The 21,895-nt window shown below is 37.2% G+C and overlaps 1 long non-coding RNA gene across 2 annotated transcripts in view; it reads left to right on the plus strand.

Annotated features, from left to right (window-relative positions):
• LOC119872253 overlaps positions 1-20,921 on the plus strand; it is a 29,609-nt gene extending 8,688 nt beyond the window's left edge. Inside the window, exon 3 of one of the 2 annotated variants that reach the window (XR_005361144.1) lies at positions 20,876-20,921. This is a non-coding gene — a long non-coding RNA (uncharacterized LOC119872253). Of the gene's footprint in view, positions 1-7,283; positions 7,328-20,875 lie in introns of those variants that run through there. The other variant, XR_005361145.1, reaches the window with a different exon arrangement.
• The last annotated feature ends 974 nt before the right edge of the window (positions 20,922-21,895 follow it).

A 21,895-nucleotide genomic window follows, 5' to 3' on the forward strand; every position in this document is an offset into this window, starting at 1 on the left:
CACGCATTAGTTACAATCACAAATGTCCATTTCTTGAAATCTTTTTCATTTTATCCTCTTTCCTAAAGAGCTTTTGAATACATTGCTTGACAGACCCCAGATGGTATTTTACTGCATTTTTTACCTTGCACCGGGCAGAAAGCAGCCCACATAAACGTAGATATACACTAACAATCTGATCAGTGGATAGGGAAAGCTTAAATACAAGGCAAGACATTGCAAAGAAAAATTTAAATACTGCATAAAAATCTTCTGTAAATAAAAAACAAGTTTAAAAAGACGACAAGAAGCTGGGGGAATACATTATTAAATTTACTATATACTTCTGAATTGACAAAGTAATAAATGCGTATTGTTGAAAAACATATTTGTATATATACATATATACAATGTATATATGTGCATATATATATATATATATACACACACACACACACACACAAGCAATGCAGAGATATCTATGGAAAAGTGAGAGTGACTTTCTCTTTGCCACCATGACCCACTTCTGTTAGTTTGCTAACAGTCCTGTGCACATGTAGAGGCTTTCTCTATCTGTATATGAACACACATGCCCCAAGTATCTCCACCAGCCCGCACTGCTCTCCCATCACTAAAAGTGACTTCTCACCAGCATATGTAGGGAAAAGGGAGATATTCATCTTTTAAAAGATTTTATTTATTTATTTGTGTGTGAGGAAGAGCATAGAGGCAGAGGGAGGGGGAGAAGCAGACTCCCCACTGAGCAGAGGGCCCAATGCAAAGCTCCGTCCCAGGACTCTGGGATCATGACCTGAGCTGAGGCAGATGCTCAACCGACTGAGCCACCCAGGTGCCCCGAAGAGCTACTCATTAGTAAAGCTTTTTCTAGAGAAATATCTAGACAGCAAAATGTCTTAATGCCTGTGCTTCTCCTTGAGTCACATTCACGTTGCCACAGATCACTCTCTGACGCCCTTAAATAACCTTCAGCAGGATGCTACTTGCTTTTATAGGAGCAACAAAAGGACTAACCTGGAGTCTTGGAATCATGAAGTCAGCTGTATTTCCCTTTGCTGCCGCATCTCTTTGTCCTCCAAGGCACCCCCAGGGGGGGTATAGATTTTACTAAAGTGGTTAAGTTAAAAGGAAAGCCGATGGCTGTGTGCTAAATATAGCTCATCCCAGGTTTAGGGAAAACACACACAAGGAGTTGAAACCTTCAGAGGGACTCTATCCATGGGCAAGACTCAGTGTCCCTTAGCTTCATAGTTTAGATCTCTTGAAAATACCTTCTAACTTCCCAATGGGATTTTTTTTTTGCGGGGGTGGGGGGACATAAACTGATATCCTTATGATTGTTTTATAATTGAGTTCTCCTAGGAGGCCCCAGCAGGACAGTCAGTGATAGGAGTTGACACACAAAGTCCTACACAACAAGCCAGGTAGACACCCTGAATTGAGCCCCTTCAAAATTTTCCCTCCCAATATGTTTATTTTCATGAATGTATACTAAATATCTATTTGGGAAAAATAGAAATATAGCCTTAACTGACTCAAAATTTGTGAGGTAGGGACACCTGGGTGGCTCAGTGGTTGAGCATCTGCCTTTGGCTCAGGGCATGATCCTGGAGTCCCAGGATCGAGTCCCGCATCGGGCTCCCTGCATGGGGCTTGCTTCTTCCCCCATCTGTCTCTCTCTCTCTCTCTCTCTCTCTCTCTCTCATGAATAAGTAAATAAAATCTTTAAAAAAAAGTTCAGTATTTAAAAAAAAATTGTGAGGTATGTATTTCTCTTTGAAGTTAGTATTTCACATTATTTTGCAGAATAGAGTTAAATTGCTTCTTTTCATTCTTAAGTCTCCCTCATCCTCAAACTCTTTCAAATTGGGCATCTTTGTATCTGTGTGGGAAAAGAAAGAGTTTCATTGAACAACAATGTCCCTGTTAATGGCTATACCCTTAGCTAACCAATTTAAAAATTAATCTGGCTTCTAATAACTCAGTTAAATTCTTTTCTTTCCTTCCTTCCTTTCTTCTTTCCTTCCTTCCTTTTTTTTTTTTCAGAGAGAGAGAGAATGAGAGCAAGAGGAGAGACAGAGGAAGAGAGAGAATTCCAAGCAGGCTCCAAGCCCAGTGTGGAGCTTGAACCTGAGACCTTGACCTAAGCCAAAATCATGAGTCAGATGCTTAACTGAGCCCTAAGGGACCTCTGTAGTTAAATTCTTTTTTTTTTTTTTTAATTTTTATTTATTTGTGATAGTCACAGAGAGAGAGGCAGAGACATAGGCAGAGGGAGAAGCAGGCTCCATGCACCGGGAGCCCGACGTGGGATTCGATCCCGGCTCTTCAGGATCGCGCCCTCGGCCAAAGGCAGGCGCTAAACCGCTGCGCCACCCAGAGATCCCTGTAGTTAAATTCTTAACTAAGAATTTTGCATATGGGTTGCTCAGGCAGTTAAGCATCTGCTCTGGCTTAGGTCCATGGTCTTAGGAAGGGAGCCCCACTTCTGGCTCCCTGCTCAGAGGAGAGTCTACTTCTCCCTCTCCTCTGCTCCTCCCAGCCCCTCCCTCACTTGTGCTCTCTCTCTCTCAAATAAATAAATAAAATCTTTCAAAAAGAAGAATTTTGCATTTGAGAAGTATAAAGACTAACTTTATTTTTCGAATAACAACTACACTGACTAATACATAGCGTTCTATTTTACTAAAGGGAGTGATATTGACACAGCCTAAAATTTATTGGGAAATACTTCGTAGAAAAAAAATGTAAAAGTGTTAATATCCTTAATAAAAAGAATTCTTGGGCAGCCTGGGTGGCTCCACGGTTTAGTGCCACATTTGGCCCAGGGCCTGATCCTGGACACCCGGGATGGAGTCCCATGTTGGGTTCCCTGTGTGGAGCCTGCTTCTCCCTCTGCCTGTGTCTCTGCCTCTCTCTCTGTGTGTGTCTCTCATGAATAAATAAATAAAAACTTAAAAAAAGATAAAAATAAAAATAAATAAAAAGAACTCTTATAAAATCCATAAGAAAAAAGTTTGTCATAACTAAATGGGCAAAAAACCAATACCATTTATAAATAATAAGAGTGTTTCTCTCTGTAAATATATAAATCAAAATATAGTTGCAATAAGACATTATTGCTGTCCATAACATTTACCAAAAAAGTATATTGAATGATAGTCCTGATGACAATGTGATGAGATGAGTTCACTCATCTAATCTTTATAAAATTACAATTTAGTAGAGCTTATCTGAAAAACAGTTTGGCAATAAGTATCAAGACATTTTCTCCTAGTACTTCTAATTTATTCATCTCTTTTATTTTTTTTATTTTTTATTTTTTAATTTATGATAGTCACACAGAGAGAGAGAGGTAGAGACACAGGCAGAGGGAGAAGCAGGCACCATGCATCGGGAGCCCGACGTGGGATTCGATCCCGGGTCTCCAGGATCGCGCCCTGGGCCAAAGGCAGGCGCTCAATCACTGCGCCACCCAGGGATCCCTATTAATCTCTTTTAAATAAGTAGGAACTTTTGATGAAAAATTTTATGCATAAATATTTCTTCTGATGTTAATTAAAGTATTTATAATTTAGAAACAACCTAAGTGTCAAACATTAGGGGACAGTACAAGTATATTATGGTACACATATGCCACAGAATATTATATAACCTTTAAAAATGTTTACACAAAATGGGTGAAGAGGAGTGGGAGATACAGGCTTCCAGTTATGGAATGAATAAATCACAAGAATAAAAAATACGCACAGGAAATATAGTCAATGATCAGTGATATTGTAATAGTGTTGTATGGTGACAGATAGGAGCTCTACTTGGGGTAAATATAGCATCATGTATAAACTTGTCAAATCACTAAGTCATACACCTGAAACCAATGTAACATCGTGTGTCAACTACACTCAAAAAACCCTTTTTTTTATGTGTATAGAACTTGTTTTTACCAGCAGAGGAAAAGACATATGATATAATGTTTAATGAAAACTCGGGTTGTAAAATTATTTTAACATCAATATGATGCTATATGGATTGATGATTGAATAAATAGTGGCTAATTTTAGTTATTTGGGGGTTGACAATTTAATACATTCTTCATCCTTTGTTATTTTTTCCAATATTTTCCATAATGACCCTTATTAAAAAAAATAACACTTTGTATCTAAAAATCATGAACAGTTAACATGGTAGCTATAGACAACATATCAATGACAGAAAAAAAGGTGGAAGTAGGATCTGACCCAAAGGCTTTCTGACTCAAGCCAGATAGTTTTCAAGACACACTCACATAAGCTTCAAAAGCTGCTGATCCATTGAAATATCCACCCATATTACTTTATAGTTTACTTAGAAAAGAGTATCATTTCCCCCAAATTTACAGTGGATTAGGCACTTATATTTAGAACGATATAACACTCCTACTACAAAAAACAAACAAACAAACAAAAAAACAAAAAACTCTAGTGCTTACCTTTATAATGTTCATTAACACTGACAAAAAGTAACTCACATCTTAGGAAATGTTTAAATTAAATATAAAACTATGTCAATGAAGTAAAATATATCTTTCTGGAAAGAGCCATATAATTATTTAGATTTAGATAAATTGATTACAGGTTGCTTTGGGAAATTTTCACATGGAGTGAACTAGATAGCCCTATTTGATAAAATCTAGAAGTCTTGTAATAAATCCCCTGCTTAGGCAGTTAATCTACTAATGCTCAGTGAGCAGACTTCTGGATGAATTCAGCATTTCTGAAAACAGGAAGTCCAGTGTGAACTGAGGAAGCAAAAAATCCCTATATCCTTTCATTTGAAGGGCAAAAAGCCAAATAAGAAGTTCATGGAAGTTCTACTTGACATTAGCATTCTCTACAGTAACAAAAAGTTATTCACATAGTCATTCCTCAGCCTAAATGGGTTGCTTCTTCCAGATGTTTCCCAGTACTGTTTAGCAGTTGAAAATGTAAAATGTAACAAAACCCCATTTGGCAAAAGTGAAGAGAATTGAAAGTTCTTTTATTTTCTCATCTTAATTGTTCACTAGATATTTAAACCAAAAATGAAAGAACTATATTTAATATAGTCACATAATCAACAAATCTTTATTGAGCACTTGTTTTAGGGCCTGGAGATACAGCTGTAACACAAGACTGCACTCCTGTCCTCAAGGAGTGGATGATCTAGTGGCGAACATGTAAGTAAATACACACTGTAATTTCAGGGAGTAGTAAGTGCTGTGAAGAAAAGATAAAACAGGATAAAAGGTAAGAGTCATAGTACATGGTTTTGTGAAGACCCCCTGTGTATAGAGAGCATTGGAAAGGCCTCTTGGAGGGGGTCCAATTTAAGCAGAGTTCAGAAGGAAGTGAGAAAACAAACCACAACATGATCCAAAGGAAGGGTATTCCAGGTAGTGGGAAGAAGTGCAAAGATCCAAGGTGGAAACAAGCTTGACATACTTTAAGATGAGTAAGAATGGGTGAAATAGAGTGATCAGGGCAGGAAGAGATGGGTAAGCCCATATATCTCCCTGACTTCAAATACCATTTTGTGCAAATGACTTGCAGCTTATATTTTGAGCTCTGGTTTCTTTCCTAACTCTGCTCTATATATTCAATTGGGTATTGGATATCTTTATTTACATAATCCCTGTAATTAAATCCTGTTTAATTCCTATTTTAATGACTTGTCCCAATCTTTCCTTTGTCAAGCCCAAATCTGAGAACCTTGAATTTTCCTTTATTTTAACTTTTCTCTCATTTTTCACATTGAATCTATCACTATCTTCTATCAAATCTTCTTTCTAACGTTTCTTATATCCATCCTTCTGGCCCTGATAGGACACTGTACTAACTTCTGAATTTTATACCAAAATAACTTTTTAACTAGAATATCTGCTTTCAATCTTTTCTAAGATTCATCTTACTGATTCACTTATAATACCCTGAATGTGCCATTGAAATAGACATAAATGGAGATCCCTGCTCACGATTCCTTCAGAGACCAGAGACATTTCTCCCGGGAGTTGTGTATTGAATGAAAAGATTCTGCCTCTCTGTTTTAGGAGAGTAGTAAGGGAGGGCTGAATCTGGATTGATTAGGTTCCTTCCTAGGAATTTTCAAACTAACGGTAAAGGAAGACAGTGGGGGATTACTTGGTGGCTCAGAGGTTGGGCATCTGCCTTGGGCACAGGGTGTGATCTTGGAGACCCGGGATCGAGTCCCACGTCGGGCTCCCTGCATGGAGCCTGCTTCTCTCACTGCCTGTGTCTCTGCCTCTCTCTGTGTCTCTCATGAATAAATAAATAAAATCTTAAAAAAAAAAAAAAAGGAAGAGAGTGCCTCTCCTCTCGAATCAGAAGACAATAAGCCACTGAGTCCAGAGCTTCCATCAACCAGGCTTCGTATTTTATGGAGAATCTTATCTGAGAGCAGACATTTGGCCCATAAAGAGAAGCAGAGATGAAAGGTGGGGAAAAGAGTCCTGAGCTGGTGGTTCCAATGATTTAGCCCTAACCTTTCCATCCATTTCTTTTAACTTCAACTCCTTCTTGAGGGGCTCCTCCTAGCCTCTTTCATTTGGTAACATTCAGCCATCTTTTAAGACCCAACCTATATCTCACCATCTCTGGGACACTTTCTCTAGAGTCTCTGGTATGCTTTGAGTGACTTAAGAAAAAAGACTCTTTTATTCCTTAACATCACACACAATATGTTTAATACAAGAGGAAATGAATGAATGAGTCTCACACTGCATTTACTTACTTATTATTCACTTTATACTCATCCAAATACTCTCCAAAATCCTTCTGCCGTTAAGTCCATGGATATCTACTCAGATGTGTATCTTCTTGACCAACTTTCCTTCCCTGTTAAGGGAGTGTCTTTTACAGTGCATAAAAATATCCTTCCTTTACTTCCTTTATTATATTCTAATCTTGGATTCCATCTGTCTAAATCTCAATAATGATTTTAGGACTTTATTTACCACCGTGGGTTAAAATGTTCACCTTATTTCCCATGATTTTAATATTAACAGATTAATTCATAGGCCCTGTGCCTTGATTTTAAATAATTGGCCATTTTTCAGTCCTTTATATTACCACTCTATAGCACCTGAAACTGGATCACTCTTGAAAAAATCGCTCTTTCTTTAGCTTCTGTAGGAACTTCTTTTTTTTTCCCTTACCTCTATTGTGGTTGGAACTTGATTGGCTCAGATTCAAGCAGAATTTTTAATTTAACTTTCTCTTTTATTTATTTTTTAATTTATTTATTTATGATAGAGAGAGAGAGGCAGAGACACAGGCAGAGGGAGAAGCAGGCTCCATGCACCGGGAGCCCAACGTGGGATTCGATCCCGGGTCTCCAGGATCGCGCCCTGGGCCAAAGGCAGGCACCAAACCGCTGAGCCACCCAGGGATCCCCTAACTTTCTCTTTTAATACATTTGAATGAAGAAAGAAGCCATGGAAAGAACCAAAGCTTGTGTTTCAGGTGCTCGAGATTTCAGTCGTTAAAGAGTCTCCCTTGGCTCAAGATCAGCTGGAGTGAGTAGTATTCTGGGGTTGATTATTCTCAATCTGCTTTGTCATATCCAAAATAAGGGTAACTATGTCATTATATATCTTTTTATTGATCATGTTGACCCCATACACAGCCAGCTCTGTGATTCAATGAGGCAGTGTGCTTTTAGATTTCCATCTTAAGCTGTTTCTTATATACCCTATTTCCAAACCACCACTTTGTAGTTAAGGCCATCATTACTCCTTTTTTTATTTGTTTTGGAAAAGGCTTAACTAATGTCTCTGCCTCCTTTCTTATAAAACCCTTCTACTCTTTGTAATGTTGAGCAAGAAATAGTCCTAAAGCACTTGCCAGTTCAAATAACTTTGTGTTTCTTTTTGCCTGTAGAATAACATGCATATTCCTTAGGGTGACCTTCCATGGTCAGGTCCTAATTTAGCCTGTCTCCATCATTTTGAATATCTGATTCCAACTCAACTGATCAGGACAAAGTGTCATATGATAACATCTCATGTTTGTTGAGTGTTTACTCTGTGCCAAACACAAGTCATCCTTGTCATGGTGATCACAAGATTTGACCTGAGGTCATCATAGTCCTAACCTGACTCTTGCTCTGTCACTCTATCACCCCACCCAACCACCACCTCCATTATTTTACTTTCCTTCTTCTTCAGTCCTTGTGATTATGACATCCTGATTTTTTGGCTTCTCTAGTTGCCACTTGCCACTTTTTTTTTTTCCAGTTTTGTCTTCTCATCATCATCATATTTGCCCAGTCTTCCTGTTTGTTAACTAACCCTTTGGCTTGTCCTCTGGATGCCCTCATTAGAATTACCACTACAGGAAACCCTGCTGGCACTGACCCCAGCAATTTAGGCTCTACTCTATTCTTTGGCTTTGATATCAGAGGGGTGGGCCCAGGGTGTTCCGAACCTAGCCCTCCTAATTTATTATAAAATCTTACCTTAGATTTCCTAGAATCTAGGAGGTTTAAAAGGAATTCTAAAGTCTTTAAGAGTATGACCCCTATCTGAGTTAAAAAGCCCTATATTCTTTCTATTATTTTGCCACTCTTTATAATAGGATTTCAAATCATTGATAGCAGATTTCATATCCCTAAATTTTTCTAATCTAAACATCTCAGTTCCTTTAGTCACTGTCTCCAGCCTGATTGATTTCCTTTTAATTAGCTGCATTTAGTTACTGCCTTTTTAAAATAAAGGATGATGGACAAAATTTTAAAACAATGTCCTAATTATGTTCTTACCAATTTGGACTAGAACCATGTTTTATATTATTTACAATCAGCTTTTACCTAGCCTTTTCCATGATGCAGATTGTGAATCAATGTACTAGCTACTTCCTGCTTCAATCACCCTGATCTCAGATCTGAGTCATGAACTTGGGATCAGAGTGTTATGCCTCTTACCCTGAGGGCAGCAGCTTTAACTAGTCTCTCTGCCCCAATGTACAGATATACAGCAGATTGTTGGGGGTACATCCAGACATGTTCTTGAGGTTCAAGGGTTCAAGGATTATGCACACTGCTCTCCTGCTAATTTTAATGTTCATTCCTCTCCTGTCTGAGTGCCCATGAATGAGAGAGATTATTCGAGGGGAAACCTCAAATCCATATCAATTTACTTTTCAATCTAGTAGCAAATTCCTTTTCACACATACTGATTAAGATACCCCAGTGTGTCCATCACAGATCAGATTCCCCCAGATATGAAACTTTCTGTAGGTAACTGAACCATTCACCCAGTACATGTTTTCTATAGTCATTCAATCAGTTTTCTCTAACTGTTCCACATCTGCCCCCAAATTTAAAAAAACAAAAACAAAAACAAAAAACTGTCAAACCCTTGCCAAAATTCTGATTTCCTCATATCTATTGCATCCTTATTTAGAAACTTCATGAAAAATGAAAACTAATTTAGTTTGGCATAGCTTTCTTTCCCCTTTCAAATTCTAATTATTATTGGTCCATTTTTATTTTTAAAGCTTTAGGATCTTACCAACGTCCATGTCAAGCTCCCCATTCAATACTGTTTGACAATCTGCCTCCATTCACTAGAATTAGTCAAGAATTAGTGGCAATTAGTGATTTCGTTCTTTCTGTCTTTTTTTAGTAATTGGGATATGATTCTTTGCTCTATTTATCTTTGCTAACATTCCCCATCCCCAGAGCACATCCTGCCTTTTTTGCACAGCTCCCCGCCACTGCCTTTGCTTATGGGATCCTCTGTCTGAAATATTCTGTTTGGTGCTCTTGTGTAACTTATATGTCTATACGCCTTGGCGCTTCAGCTACAACTAGAGTTCTCTGATGGTGGAGGCCCTTTATTAAACTTCGTAGTGTCTAGTGCAGAAAAGAGTATGTAGCAGAACTTCAGTAAAGACACACTTTCTGAATGGATGAATGAGAATGTGCACAGGCATGTATATATATTGCTTTTTCCACCATGAATACAGTTGCAACAAATATCCAAACACATATGCCCTCATGGACCGATGCTTTTATTTTTGTGATAGCCCCAGAATGAAGTTAAATATTCTACTAAACATATCCTCTGTACTTATGAGTTTCTGTATTTGTATCTATTTCAACAAAATTATTTAATTCCTCTATGATTTTGTTCATTTTTTGTCTATTACAGATGACCAGTTCTGAGAGTGGTATATTCATGTCTTCCACTGTAATTGTATTTTTATCATATTCTCTTTGAATTTCTAATTTCTTCCTTTTAATTATTATATCATATCCCCTCTTGATGTTTTATAATTTTTCATCCCCAGTTGATGGTCATTCAGTTTATTTTCAGTGTTTTGTTGCTATGAACACTGCTGCAATAAAAGATCTTTATTCACATGACTATGTATCCAGAGACTTTTATTTCTGTGGAATAGATTCCCAAGAATGGAATTGTTTAATTGAAGAACACATGTTTTTAAAATTTTAATAGATATTTCTAGTTCTCCATCTGAAGAGTTGTATAATATTTTGATCAGCAAAGGAAGAGTGTTTGTGTTGCTCCAACATCCTTTCCAACAATACCTTTATAGCGATTTTCAACCATTACCATCCAGTAGAAATGTTTGCTATCTCACTGTTATTTAATTAGTATTTCTCTGACTACCAGAGTCGGAGCATCTTTTCAAAAATGTTTGTCATCTTGCTTTGCTCTTCTGTAAACTGCCCTTCACATCCCTACCCACTCACCTCTTTGTTTTCTACCTCTTTACATCTCTGTTTTAAATTTGTTTTCTATAAATGGTATATTGCTACATATAGTTCATTTGGCTTAAGCAGTCTGGAACAGTTAGAGTGATGAAAGATATAACTTTAACCCTTCCCTCTTATTTATGTTTATTTATTTTACAGAGCAATTTTTCATTCATTTTTTTTAATTTTTCCCCTTTTAACCTGGAATTCTATTGCATTTCACTCTTTCGTTAATGTTACATTTCTTTCCCTTATTCCCATTATCAGGCATGTGTTAATTCACAATTTATATGAAAAAAAGATTTCAATTTTTCTACCAAACAAGGATCCTTCTACCAGAGCACTATTTTCTATGTTACCACACTTTCTCCTTACCCATTAGGATGTTGGGATGACCAAGAAAGAGGAAAGCATTGCAGGCAGAGGTCAGAGTGTGAGCAGGCATGGAGGCAGAGTTAGTGGTGTCATAATGGGAAAGAGGGAGGGATAGAAGGTCTTGAGATGCCACTGTGAAGAGCTGGGGCCTTTTATCTATAGATAACATGGATCCAACCAAGTTGGGAAAAAGAACTTTATAAATGTTAGTCTGCTGATAGGTGTGGAGCACACTCCAATTACCCTAGAGGCAGTACGGGCAAGAATCAAGAAAACATTATCTGCAGTCCTTTGAGTATGAGGGATGGGGGTCAGCAGGGCTAGATGGTAAGGAGTAGTGCTCAGAAAGTGAGCAAGGGTGAGTGAGCTTTGGTGGTGGACTAGACAGGAGAGGTGATGCAGATGACTAAGGAGTTTGTAATCTTTTTCCCATTTTCCATTTCCTAAGAATTCTTTGAGTCATATACAGTAATTTCCTACTGGTACTGTACCAAATTATTATAAACTACATGGCTGAAAACTACAGACATTTGTTATTTTGTAGATCTGGAGGTGAGAAGTAGAAAACAGGTTTTACAGGCCTAAAATCAAGGCATCTGCTTGCTTCCAGGAGCTCCAGGGGCGGGGGGAAGTCATGTTCTTACCTTTTACAGCTTCTACAAGCCACCTGCATTCCTCAACTTGTGGCTCTTCCCTCCATGGCCCTCCCGTCTCCCTCTTATAAGGATCCTTATGACTGCATTGGATCCACTTCAGTAATCCAAAGTAATCTCCTTATCTCAAGATCCCTAATTTTATCAGAAAAATGCCTTTTACCACGTAAGGTAACATAGTCACAGGTCCCAGGGATTAAGACATGGACATTTTTTGGGAGTGGAGGTGCCATTCTTTAGCCTACCACACAAAAAATTTGAGTCAAGCATCTTCTCCAAAATGATGTCTCAGCTAAACACAGTTTTAACTAAATATTTTTACTATCTGTACCTTACTGCATTTTTTGTCTATTTGGTGCCATATCACCAATTTGGTATCAGGCTGGGTCTCTTTGGGCAGCTTTAATTCTTTCTCTCTTACTCTTACTAGTATAGAACACCATGAAGCTCTCATTTTGCTTTTTTAAAAAACATTATTTTTGCTTTTTCATTTTCTTTCCTGCTACCTTTTTACCTCCTTATTTAAAAGTTTCCAAATTCAAAAAGTACAAATAGACATAAAGATCAAACATGTGCTGTACTTTAGGTCCAAAGCAATTTCCTCAAGAATTTGCTTATGATGGCAGATGGCCGTTTAAACATAGTAACCCATATGTTTCTTTTAAATTCAACAGAAAGAAAGTAACTGTCCAGTGAACAAAGCTGGATATTTAGCATAAGTAATCCAGGATTCTTATGCTCTTCAGACTAACACGCAGTAAAAATTTATCTGGACAATATTATCAGCCCTTCTTCCTTCCCATAACAAAAAAACCAAGGACCTAAGATAAATTTCTCTTTTTGGATTGCTTGCCATGTGTCCTTCAAAGATGTCTAAGCCTGTGGAAGTTTATTTTATGTCCATGAATTAAAGGTAGCACAGCACAGAGAGTAACAGCGCAGGTTCTAGAATCAAACTGCAGTCAACCATAGCTTCATCTATTACTGACCTTGGGAAAATTACTTAAATTTTCTAGTTTGGTTCACCTGTTGGTCAGATAACAGTACTTAGCTGGACTGTTGTATTAAATAAAATAATTCATGGAAAATACTTAATTCAGGACAGGCATGTAGCAAATTCCCAACAAATATTATCCATCAGTTCTTTTTATAAGTTCCCATTAAAAAATGTCCCATAGACATCAACCAGATTTGTTCTCCTGCTTTGTTCAGCCTGAAAAAGCAGATGTGCCCTGGAGCAATGTAGTGGGATCATTGACCAGGGTCCTTATTCCCTAATGCATTTCAGTAATGTTGGCCTCAACTTCATTTATTGACTAAGAAGAAACAAGTTGGTTTATGCTACCATTATCCTTAGATCCTGAGGATATAGTTCTTTAAAAGGAAACAGTGAAAAAAAAAACAAAACAAAAAACAAAAACCTAGTCCTTCAGATTTTCTGTTACTATTATTCATGCTTCTTTTTTTCTCTTCCCAGTAAAGCTATAAAAGTGCTTTTTTTTTTTTTTTTTTTTTTTTTTTTTTTTTTTTTTTTAAGACTCCTAAAGTTTCTCTACCTTGTTTGGAAAGCCTGAAAAATTAGAACTACATTTATTCAGATAAATCCTGGGGGAGTTTATGCTCCTTTGCATGCTAGAAAGAAGGGCCAAAAAGCAGACTGTGGTAGCAAGGGTGAACCCAGAAGAGACAAAGGATAATTTTCTTATGTCAGATATATAGATAAAATTCCAGAGCTATTTGGCTGGAAACTTCTAAGCAAATCAACTGAATTAATGACCTAATTGCTCAAACACAGTAATTTAAAATAATGACATGACAGTTTTCCTCTTTTCTCCGGATTTCTGTAAGTCCTTCTTTTTCTGCTTATGCAAACTATCAGATGTCCACAGTAGTAAACTGGGCAAGACTGGGAAGAGCATGAACCAATGATTCTTGAGACAGAGAGGCAACATTTTCAGGAGGCCCCAGTGCTGGGTTGCAGAGCAAATCGTCCCCATACCTGGAGGTTTAAACCTCAATATTTCACTTCAGTATGGCATTTTACCACACAGTCAAGGCCCGGTTCTTCCTGACTCCAGCCCCATGATAGTGTGGAGTGATGGTGTACAGGCTCTTCATGTCATTCTCCCTTCACCCAAGGTCTCAGGGCCTTATTTAGAAATTCCAGAGGCGCTTAGTGGTGAAAGGCTGCTCAAGTACTTTCCTCTCCTTTTATTCTCTTCAGAACAAATATTCACATGCTCAGAAGGCCAAAGCAGCTGCCTCACCCCATGTCTGGATTTCAAAGGCCTGAATATTTATAGGTCTTTAGGAATTCCAAGTCTCAAGTTCAGGTAGAAGGCTATTTTTACTTGGTTGCTGTTTGGAGACTTAATTGCTATGGTTAACACACTAGACAATAACTACTCTGACGATTACTGTGATACCTTCTAATTTGGAAAATGGAGAATGGTACAAACAAGAAAATAAGAACAGCCATCATGCCACTATCCATGCTAAAACTTTCATTTCCTTTCCTCTCTATATGCATATGTGCATAGGAACACATAACGTTCAGGTTTTTATGATGCATCTGAATTTTATATACAATTTTTATTCTGATTTTATTAATCGGTCATTTTATTATTTTGTAATGGAACATGATCTTTTATCCTCATGCTGATAAATATTTTTAGAAAATGTCATTTTACTAGCTAAATGATCTTTTTTGAAAATTTTATTTTAATAGCTAAATAATAGTGCGTTGCATGCATGCGTGGCATAAGAAAGGGGGCTCTTCTATTTCTCACTAATGCGGCAGGCCTGGAACTAAATCAGAAAGGAAATTACTACTACAGGCAGGAAGTTGGGAAGATAGTCTCCGGGAATAGTCAGGAGATAAAGGCATAGAGAGAAAATACCAGACAAACATGAGGTGCCAGCTTCCTGATCCCGTTAGTCCCTTTCATCGGCTCCTATCCTTGAACAAAGCTCAAACTCCCAAGTTTAGCATTCAAGGCCTTTCATGATTTATTACACCTCACTTCCCCAACCTTAGTGCTCACTGTACTCTTTTCCCCTCCTCCATACTTCTGCAAAATGGACCAATTTACTCTTCTCTACATGGAAGTCTCAGGCTTTTGCTTTCTCCATACCTATGCTCATTCTTTCTCCTTGAACATCTGCTTCTCCTCATAGCAACTTGTCTACATCTTGTGCAATGATTCATGGCACGGCTCAAATAGCACCATGGGGCCATGCCTGAATCCTTCAGTTTCTCCTGGCCAGAGCTAGTGTTCTCTTCCTCTCAGTTCTCATCTCTACCTATGCATTAAATTAATTTGAATTATGACTATGTGAATATACATATTATCACTCATCTTAGGTGATGGGTCAAAGTTTTTGGAGATTATTGTGTCACAGAATCCTTTTGAGCATCATAATTTCTCTGGGCACATACTAAGGAATTAATAGTATCCACAGTTATACTATTCACTGTCACATTGCGTGTCCTTGTTAGAATAAAATTTCCCAGACTCATCTCACTCATTTTCCTCATAGAAATGTGGTTTTCTTGCAATAACTAGTCTCCAAAAAGATGGTCCGCAATATTTCCGCTTCACTCTATAGATACATATTCCCACACACATCACAAAATGGATCTCATCTCCAATCTCAGTAGCTGGGCTGGCTGGGCTCGCCCTGTGAATTGGTTTTGACAAATAGAATGCAGTGGAAATAATAGTCTGGGGCTTCCAAGTCCAGGTCATGTTGTGGGAAACCCATACTACAAAGGGAAGACCCAAAGTTCTGTGTTTGACAGTTACACCTGAGCTTCCAGCTGACAGCGGCACTAACCACCAGCCATGTGGTGAATTAGTTTGAATATTCACATCTAGCTGAGCCCTTAGAAGACTGACCTGCTAGCAGAGGTGTCTCAAGCAGAAAAATCCAAATCCGTGAAACTTACCCAATCAGTCCAAGAATCAGAAGACATAACAAAACCATTATTGTTAAACCATAGAATTTTGCAGTATATTACCTAAAATATACTGAAATATATTCAGGTAATATATTACCTGAAATACTGAAATAAACCTAATAGCAATGTACAAGTTAAACCATATAAATTGCTCATATTGGACAGTTTTTGACTGACAAATTCATATAGTTCAACCTAATACAAATAATGCCTTGATATTACTCTATCCATCTTAGCTCTTACTCTGTGCAAGTTATAAACTTTCCTGTCTCAGGATCCACTCAGCAAAGAATGGTTGGAAGGCATCACCATAATAGTAAGTAATAATAAAAGTAAATAAAAATAAATAAATAAATAGAATATCTATTTATTTGATCAATAAATATTGATCAAAATCTAGTGGTCCAACAGAGAAGTGTGTGTTGTATATATTAGTGTTCCATATATAGTACTAAGGAAAATCATCCCCAAATTCAGTTTTTCCAAGCTAGTTCTTCACATACCATCTGCATGTCTTGTATGAAAATTACATCTTCATATTCAATGTATGATTATCATATTCATTTTAATAAAGCATCATATCCCTCTCATAAGTGAAAAGCCACTATGCCTCCCCAAAGTAGAAGGTGAAAATAAGTCATGAACTATTTAAGCTTTTTAGAAATATTTTTTGTGTACCACATCCTGACTACAGACTTTGGAGAACCTAACTCAAGTTTTTAATTTTCTGAGTCCAGATTAGTGTCTGATTCAAGCTTTAATTCCCTATAGCACCTTAAATACAGCAGAATTACATATACAGATTATTAGAACTGATGAGATACTAGCTATTATCAGCAAGAACATATATTCAGGACTCTAACTCAGCACTGTGCACTTTCATCCACTCCACACCTTGTCATTTGCTAGCTATGTGATCTTGAGCAAGTTACTCAACTTATCTGTAAAATGAGAATAATAGTACTTATATAACAGTGTTCTGCTAATTAAATGAAGAAAATGCCTAAAACAGTGCTCAATAAGTGTTAGTTACTATTATTGTAAGGTATTGCTTTATTTTATTCATAGTATTAGCATTGCTAATGAGAAGTCTGAGGTCAGTCTACTGTCCATCTGATTTTTCTTCCCTTTTATAGATAACCTATGTTTTATCTATGGCAACTCTGAGGATTTTCCCACTCTTGTAATGTCCTAATATTTTATTATAATCCATATAGATTTTTGGTTTTACACTTTTATCCTTATTGGCCTTGGTGTTTCCTTTCACCTTCTACAGCATAATTATAAGCACCCTAAATTATAGATCTTTCTCATAGATTTTTCTTTCAGAGGCCTCCCAAAATTTCCAATCTGCTAATCATTAACCTTCCTGTTTTTGATTGAGACTATGCATACATCTTCAAAAATATCCAGCTGTATGGGTACGGAAAATGTGGTATACACTGCAATATTACTCATATTAAAAATGAAGGAAATCCTTCAATAGGTGATGACATGGATGAGCCTTGACAACATTATACTAAGTGAAATAAGCCAATCACAGGAAAACATACTACATGGCTCCATTTATATGAGATATCTAAAATAGACTCATAGAAGCAGAGAACAGAACAGTTATTCTCGGGGGCAGGAGCAAGGGAAAAATGCTGAGTTGATAACCCATGGGTATAAAATGTGAATAATGAAAAATAAATAAGTTCTAGAGATCTGCTATACAACACTGTGCCTATAGTTAACAATATTGTATTGCGTACTTTACAGTCTGTTAAGAAGGCAGATTTGATGTTAAGAGTTCTTACTACAATAAAATTAAACTTAAAAAAACAGACAAGACACATCAAAAACAAAAGATAGAATGTTGGATTTAAAAGCATATCATTACACATATCACTAACAATAATACAAAGAGTCTCAACATTCCAATTAGAAGGAGATTGCCATGCTGGCAATAAAAGCAGAGCCAACCATATGCAATAAATGGACTCTAAATACAAATACACAAATAGGTTGACAGTAAATGGATAAAAAAATTGATAGAAAAAGTATAACATGCTAATTAATACTAGTTAAAACACACATGGAATAGCTAGGTTCATAGAGACAATTAGATTTCAGAGCAAAAAACTATTACAAGGGGAGAGAGCTTATACATAATAATTAAAAGATCAAGTCACCAAAAGGACATACTAATTCTAAACAATTTTACACCTAATGAGAGAGCTTAAAAGTATATGAAGCAAAATGGGTAGAACTGAGAAAATAAATAGACAAATCCAAAATCATAGTTGGAAATTTCAATACCCCTCTCCCAATAATAGAATAGGAAGACAGAAATATAAAGAACTATAAATGAAGGTGCTCCTGAGATATCACTGAAGATGCCCAATGGACCTCAGGAAACTGATTGTCTTGGAATGTATACTTGAAATCATGACCATATAAACCACAAAAAGGTTGAGGTCACTGGGGGAAAGTATCTAAAATGAGAAGGAAGTCACTATGGAATCCCTAGTACAACAACATGCAAAGGCCATGAGAGAGAAGATTGTGTAGGAAAAAATGCAAAGGGAGAGCCAGAGAAATAGGAGGAAAAGCAATATAATGTGCTGTAATGGAATCCAAAAGGGAGAGAGGCTTAAGAATTTAAAAAATGGTTAACTATCAATGCTGAAAAGAGATTGAATTGTTCTTTGCACTTAGTACTATAAAAAAGCTGAGATTTTCATACTATAATTCCTATGTACAAAAAAAGTTAACTTTATTATCTAATATTGATTTACTTTTGCCCTTGAGTCACCATTTCTGCTGATATCAGAAAAAAAATGTTTAATAATTGAAAGCATTCCCATTTCATTTAAATAGTTTCATATTTACTCAGTCTTATATACTGCTCTTTGTTCTCTTCTCAGAAGTCATATGAAGACAGTAGGAGTCTTGTGGTGCCCAAGCTGTTGGCTGTTGGCTGGTTCTTTCTGGCCAGAGGTCTGCTGGATGCCCTTGTCCTGCTCAGTGTAGTTGGTGTAGCTTGTCCTGTCTTTTTTAGGCATCATGTTATTAACTACTGAGACCTGTAGATCTGCTGTTGTGTCTGGTCCTAATGACCCCACACCTTATGTTTCCCCCATTCCAGTTCTAGGCCACTTCTGGTTCACTGATCTCCTCAGCCCTCTCTTCCAATGCTAGTCCTCTGCTCACATACCTCATGAGAGATTGCTGAACCCAAGTCTTCTCTGAGAAGCTTCAACCTCTAGGAAAGGGAGCTCATAGCCCTTCCTGGTTCCCCCAACTTATTTGAGTGATTCTGCAGTAGTGACCCTCCTATAATATCTGATCCCAAAGCAGAGAATGGCAAGGACATTCGTGTCTAATATCTCACCATTCCTTTATCTTTCTTGGCTTCTCCTCTCAATTCTATGACAGCTTTCTCCACAACTATATGTCTGGGACTTACCTTACATCCTCTGTCTTCTCCACACTATAACCTCTTGCTGTGTTAGGGGAATTTTTGGAATCCAGGGAAGGGCTTTACTTTCTCTACTTAATCTTCCTTCTAAAACCATGGTCTTCCTTTGGCTTCAGATACACCTGGCTTGAAATTTGAAACTGAACCATGATTCTTTCTTTCTCACCTAGGTTCTCTCTGCCTTCACAGATAATGAATGAATGAGTGAGGAAGCCTTGAGACAATTAGGAATTAGAGATCATCAGAAATGAAAACATGCTGGTTTTATTTTTCAAAATTATGCCCATTTATATCAGTTAAGAGACTAGTACTGACTTTGATAGGGGCCTATTCAGAAGCTAGATAGGAGTTTGTTGCACAGGGACTGAGAAGCCATAAGCTCTATGATTATCCCTTCTAGAATTCTGCTGTGAAAGGAAAGATGAAATAAGGCTGTAACTACCAGGAAGTGCAGGAATTAAGAAAAAATTTTTGTTAGTTTTTTGGGTTTTGTTTGTTTGTTTGTTTTTTGTTTTTTGTTTTTTTAAGGTAGAAGAGAGTAGACTCTTATAAGAGCTAGTAAAGATAGGAGGCTGAAGACAGGAAAAGTATTTGAATAATAGAAGTTTCCAGAAAAGGTGAGAAGAGATGGTTTCAGACAACAGAAACCCTTCCAAAATTCAAGGCTCAGTCAATGCTTTCTGAGGATGAAAATCTACTGAATAGCTAAATAGTTTTATTGGGAAAATGTTTCCCAAATGCAGACCTAAGAATCACCACGGATATTTATTGAAATTTTAAATTTTTTCAATGAGAGATTCCTAACTATAGGAAACAAACTGAGGGTGGCCGGAGGAGAGGTGGGTGGAGGGATGGGGTAATTGGATGATGGACATTAAGGAGGGCACTTGATGTAATGAGCACTGGGTGTTGTATGCAATTAATGAATCACTAAATTCTAACTCTGAAACTAATAATACAGTATATATTAACTAAATTGAATTTAAATACATTTTTTTTAAATTGGATTTTTCGAGTCCCACCTCAGAGATTTTAGTTCAGTGGGCCTGGGCTAGAGTCCACAACTTTGTATTTTAAGAGTCCTTATGAAATTCCCATGATGAAGAGAGTTTGAGAAATGTGGCCAGGATACTGCCATGGGAAATCCAAGTGTGTAACATTAAGCGTTGACTCTAAGATAGCTAGACCACTTAAATAAGAGGAACTCAAACCAACAAGGAGAAGCAGGCCTTTATGAGATTGTCACAAGGGAAAATGAACTTGTTGGTTCAGTTTTTTGCCTGGGAAAATAATGTGATTTTCATGGCAATGTAGAAAATGTCCATAAACCTTGGCAAAGCACTGACAAAAGCTCCCATAAAAAGCCACTCCTTGAGTCTGCTGCTTTTTAAGTGGGTTTCATGTGACTATTCCTAAATTTCTAAGTAATAAATGTGAATTCCAGCAAATAATATTCATTTTTATTTCTTTTTTTAAATTTAAATTCAATTTGCCAACATGTAGTATAGCACCCAGTGCTCATCCCATCCAGGGGTTCGTTTTTCTAAGTTCTGTATTTAATACTACTTCTTTTGGGTTTTCAGCCTGATAGTATTCAACATCCTGGTAATTGAATAAATTTTAATTGCATGCAAGTTGGACTAAAGAAAGTAATGACATTTTTTTTTTTTTAAGATTTTATTTATTCATGAGAGACACAGAGAAAGACATAGAGACCCAGGCAGAGGGAGAAGCAGGCGCCCTGTGATGAGCCTGATGCGGGACTCGATCCCAGGACCCCGGGATCAAGACCCGAGCGGAAGGTAGATGCTCAACCACTGAGCAACCCAGGCGTCCCAGTAATAACATTCTTAATTGCAAACTGATTTTAAACCTCCTTTTCGCAGACTGAAACTTTCATTTAAGAAAGTTGAAATTCTTCACAACGCAACTCAACGTAGGAGTGATTCACCTCCACCTTTTGCCCCCACAGTCAGCGTCTTCTGCTCATTCGTTTTCAGTACTGAACCATTGCTTTTTCAATCGCTGAATCAACTCTTTCTTTTCTTCACAAAACCCCCAAGAGTCCCTGCCAAATGACGAAAGAACCAAAAACAATTAACATACTATCTCCAGATAGCATTGTCCTTCACTAAAAACCCAGACATTTGATTCCATTCAATTCATTGTACTTTTCTCAAGTGAGTCTTACAGAGCAATCTTTTGAGAGAAACCATATTCCTCAATTGCAACAAAGCTTGAAAAGCCACTGCATACATTTTTTTTCCAGAAGTGAAATTTTCATCACCATTATGGCTAAAATAAAAGACATTTCAAAAGACATTGTAAATGCCCCTTTCCTCTGCAGGGAAGAGTGGCTATTATGAAATCTTTGCAGAAACTGCTCCCTGATGTTGGCATTAATTTAAACGTTTGATTTTTTGGTCTCCTGTTCTGTTAAAGTTGAGTAAGCAAAAGATAGAAAATCCCTAGGTCTTTGTTTGGCTTAACACAAAAAGCTTCTCTAAAATAAGTGACAAAAATTTATCTATTGCACATGTGTAAATTTTCAAAGAATATTGTGCTTGAGAGCTAAAAAGGACCTCAGAGTTTACCGGTAGAAACTCTTCATTTGTGTGCAAGGAAACTAAAACTCTTTAGTTGCATAAGGTGATTGCCCTAACTATTACCTTCCCCAGAAATTCTCACAGTCCC

The sequence above is a fragment of the Canis lupus genome, chromosome 6 (assembly GCF_011100685.1).
Source record: "Canis lupus familiaris isolate Mischka breed German Shepherd chromosome 6, alternate assembly UU_Cfam_GSD_1.0, whole genome shotgun sequence".
Lineage (NCBI taxonomy): Eukaryota > Metazoa > Chordata > Mammalia > Carnivora > Canidae > Canis > Canis lupus.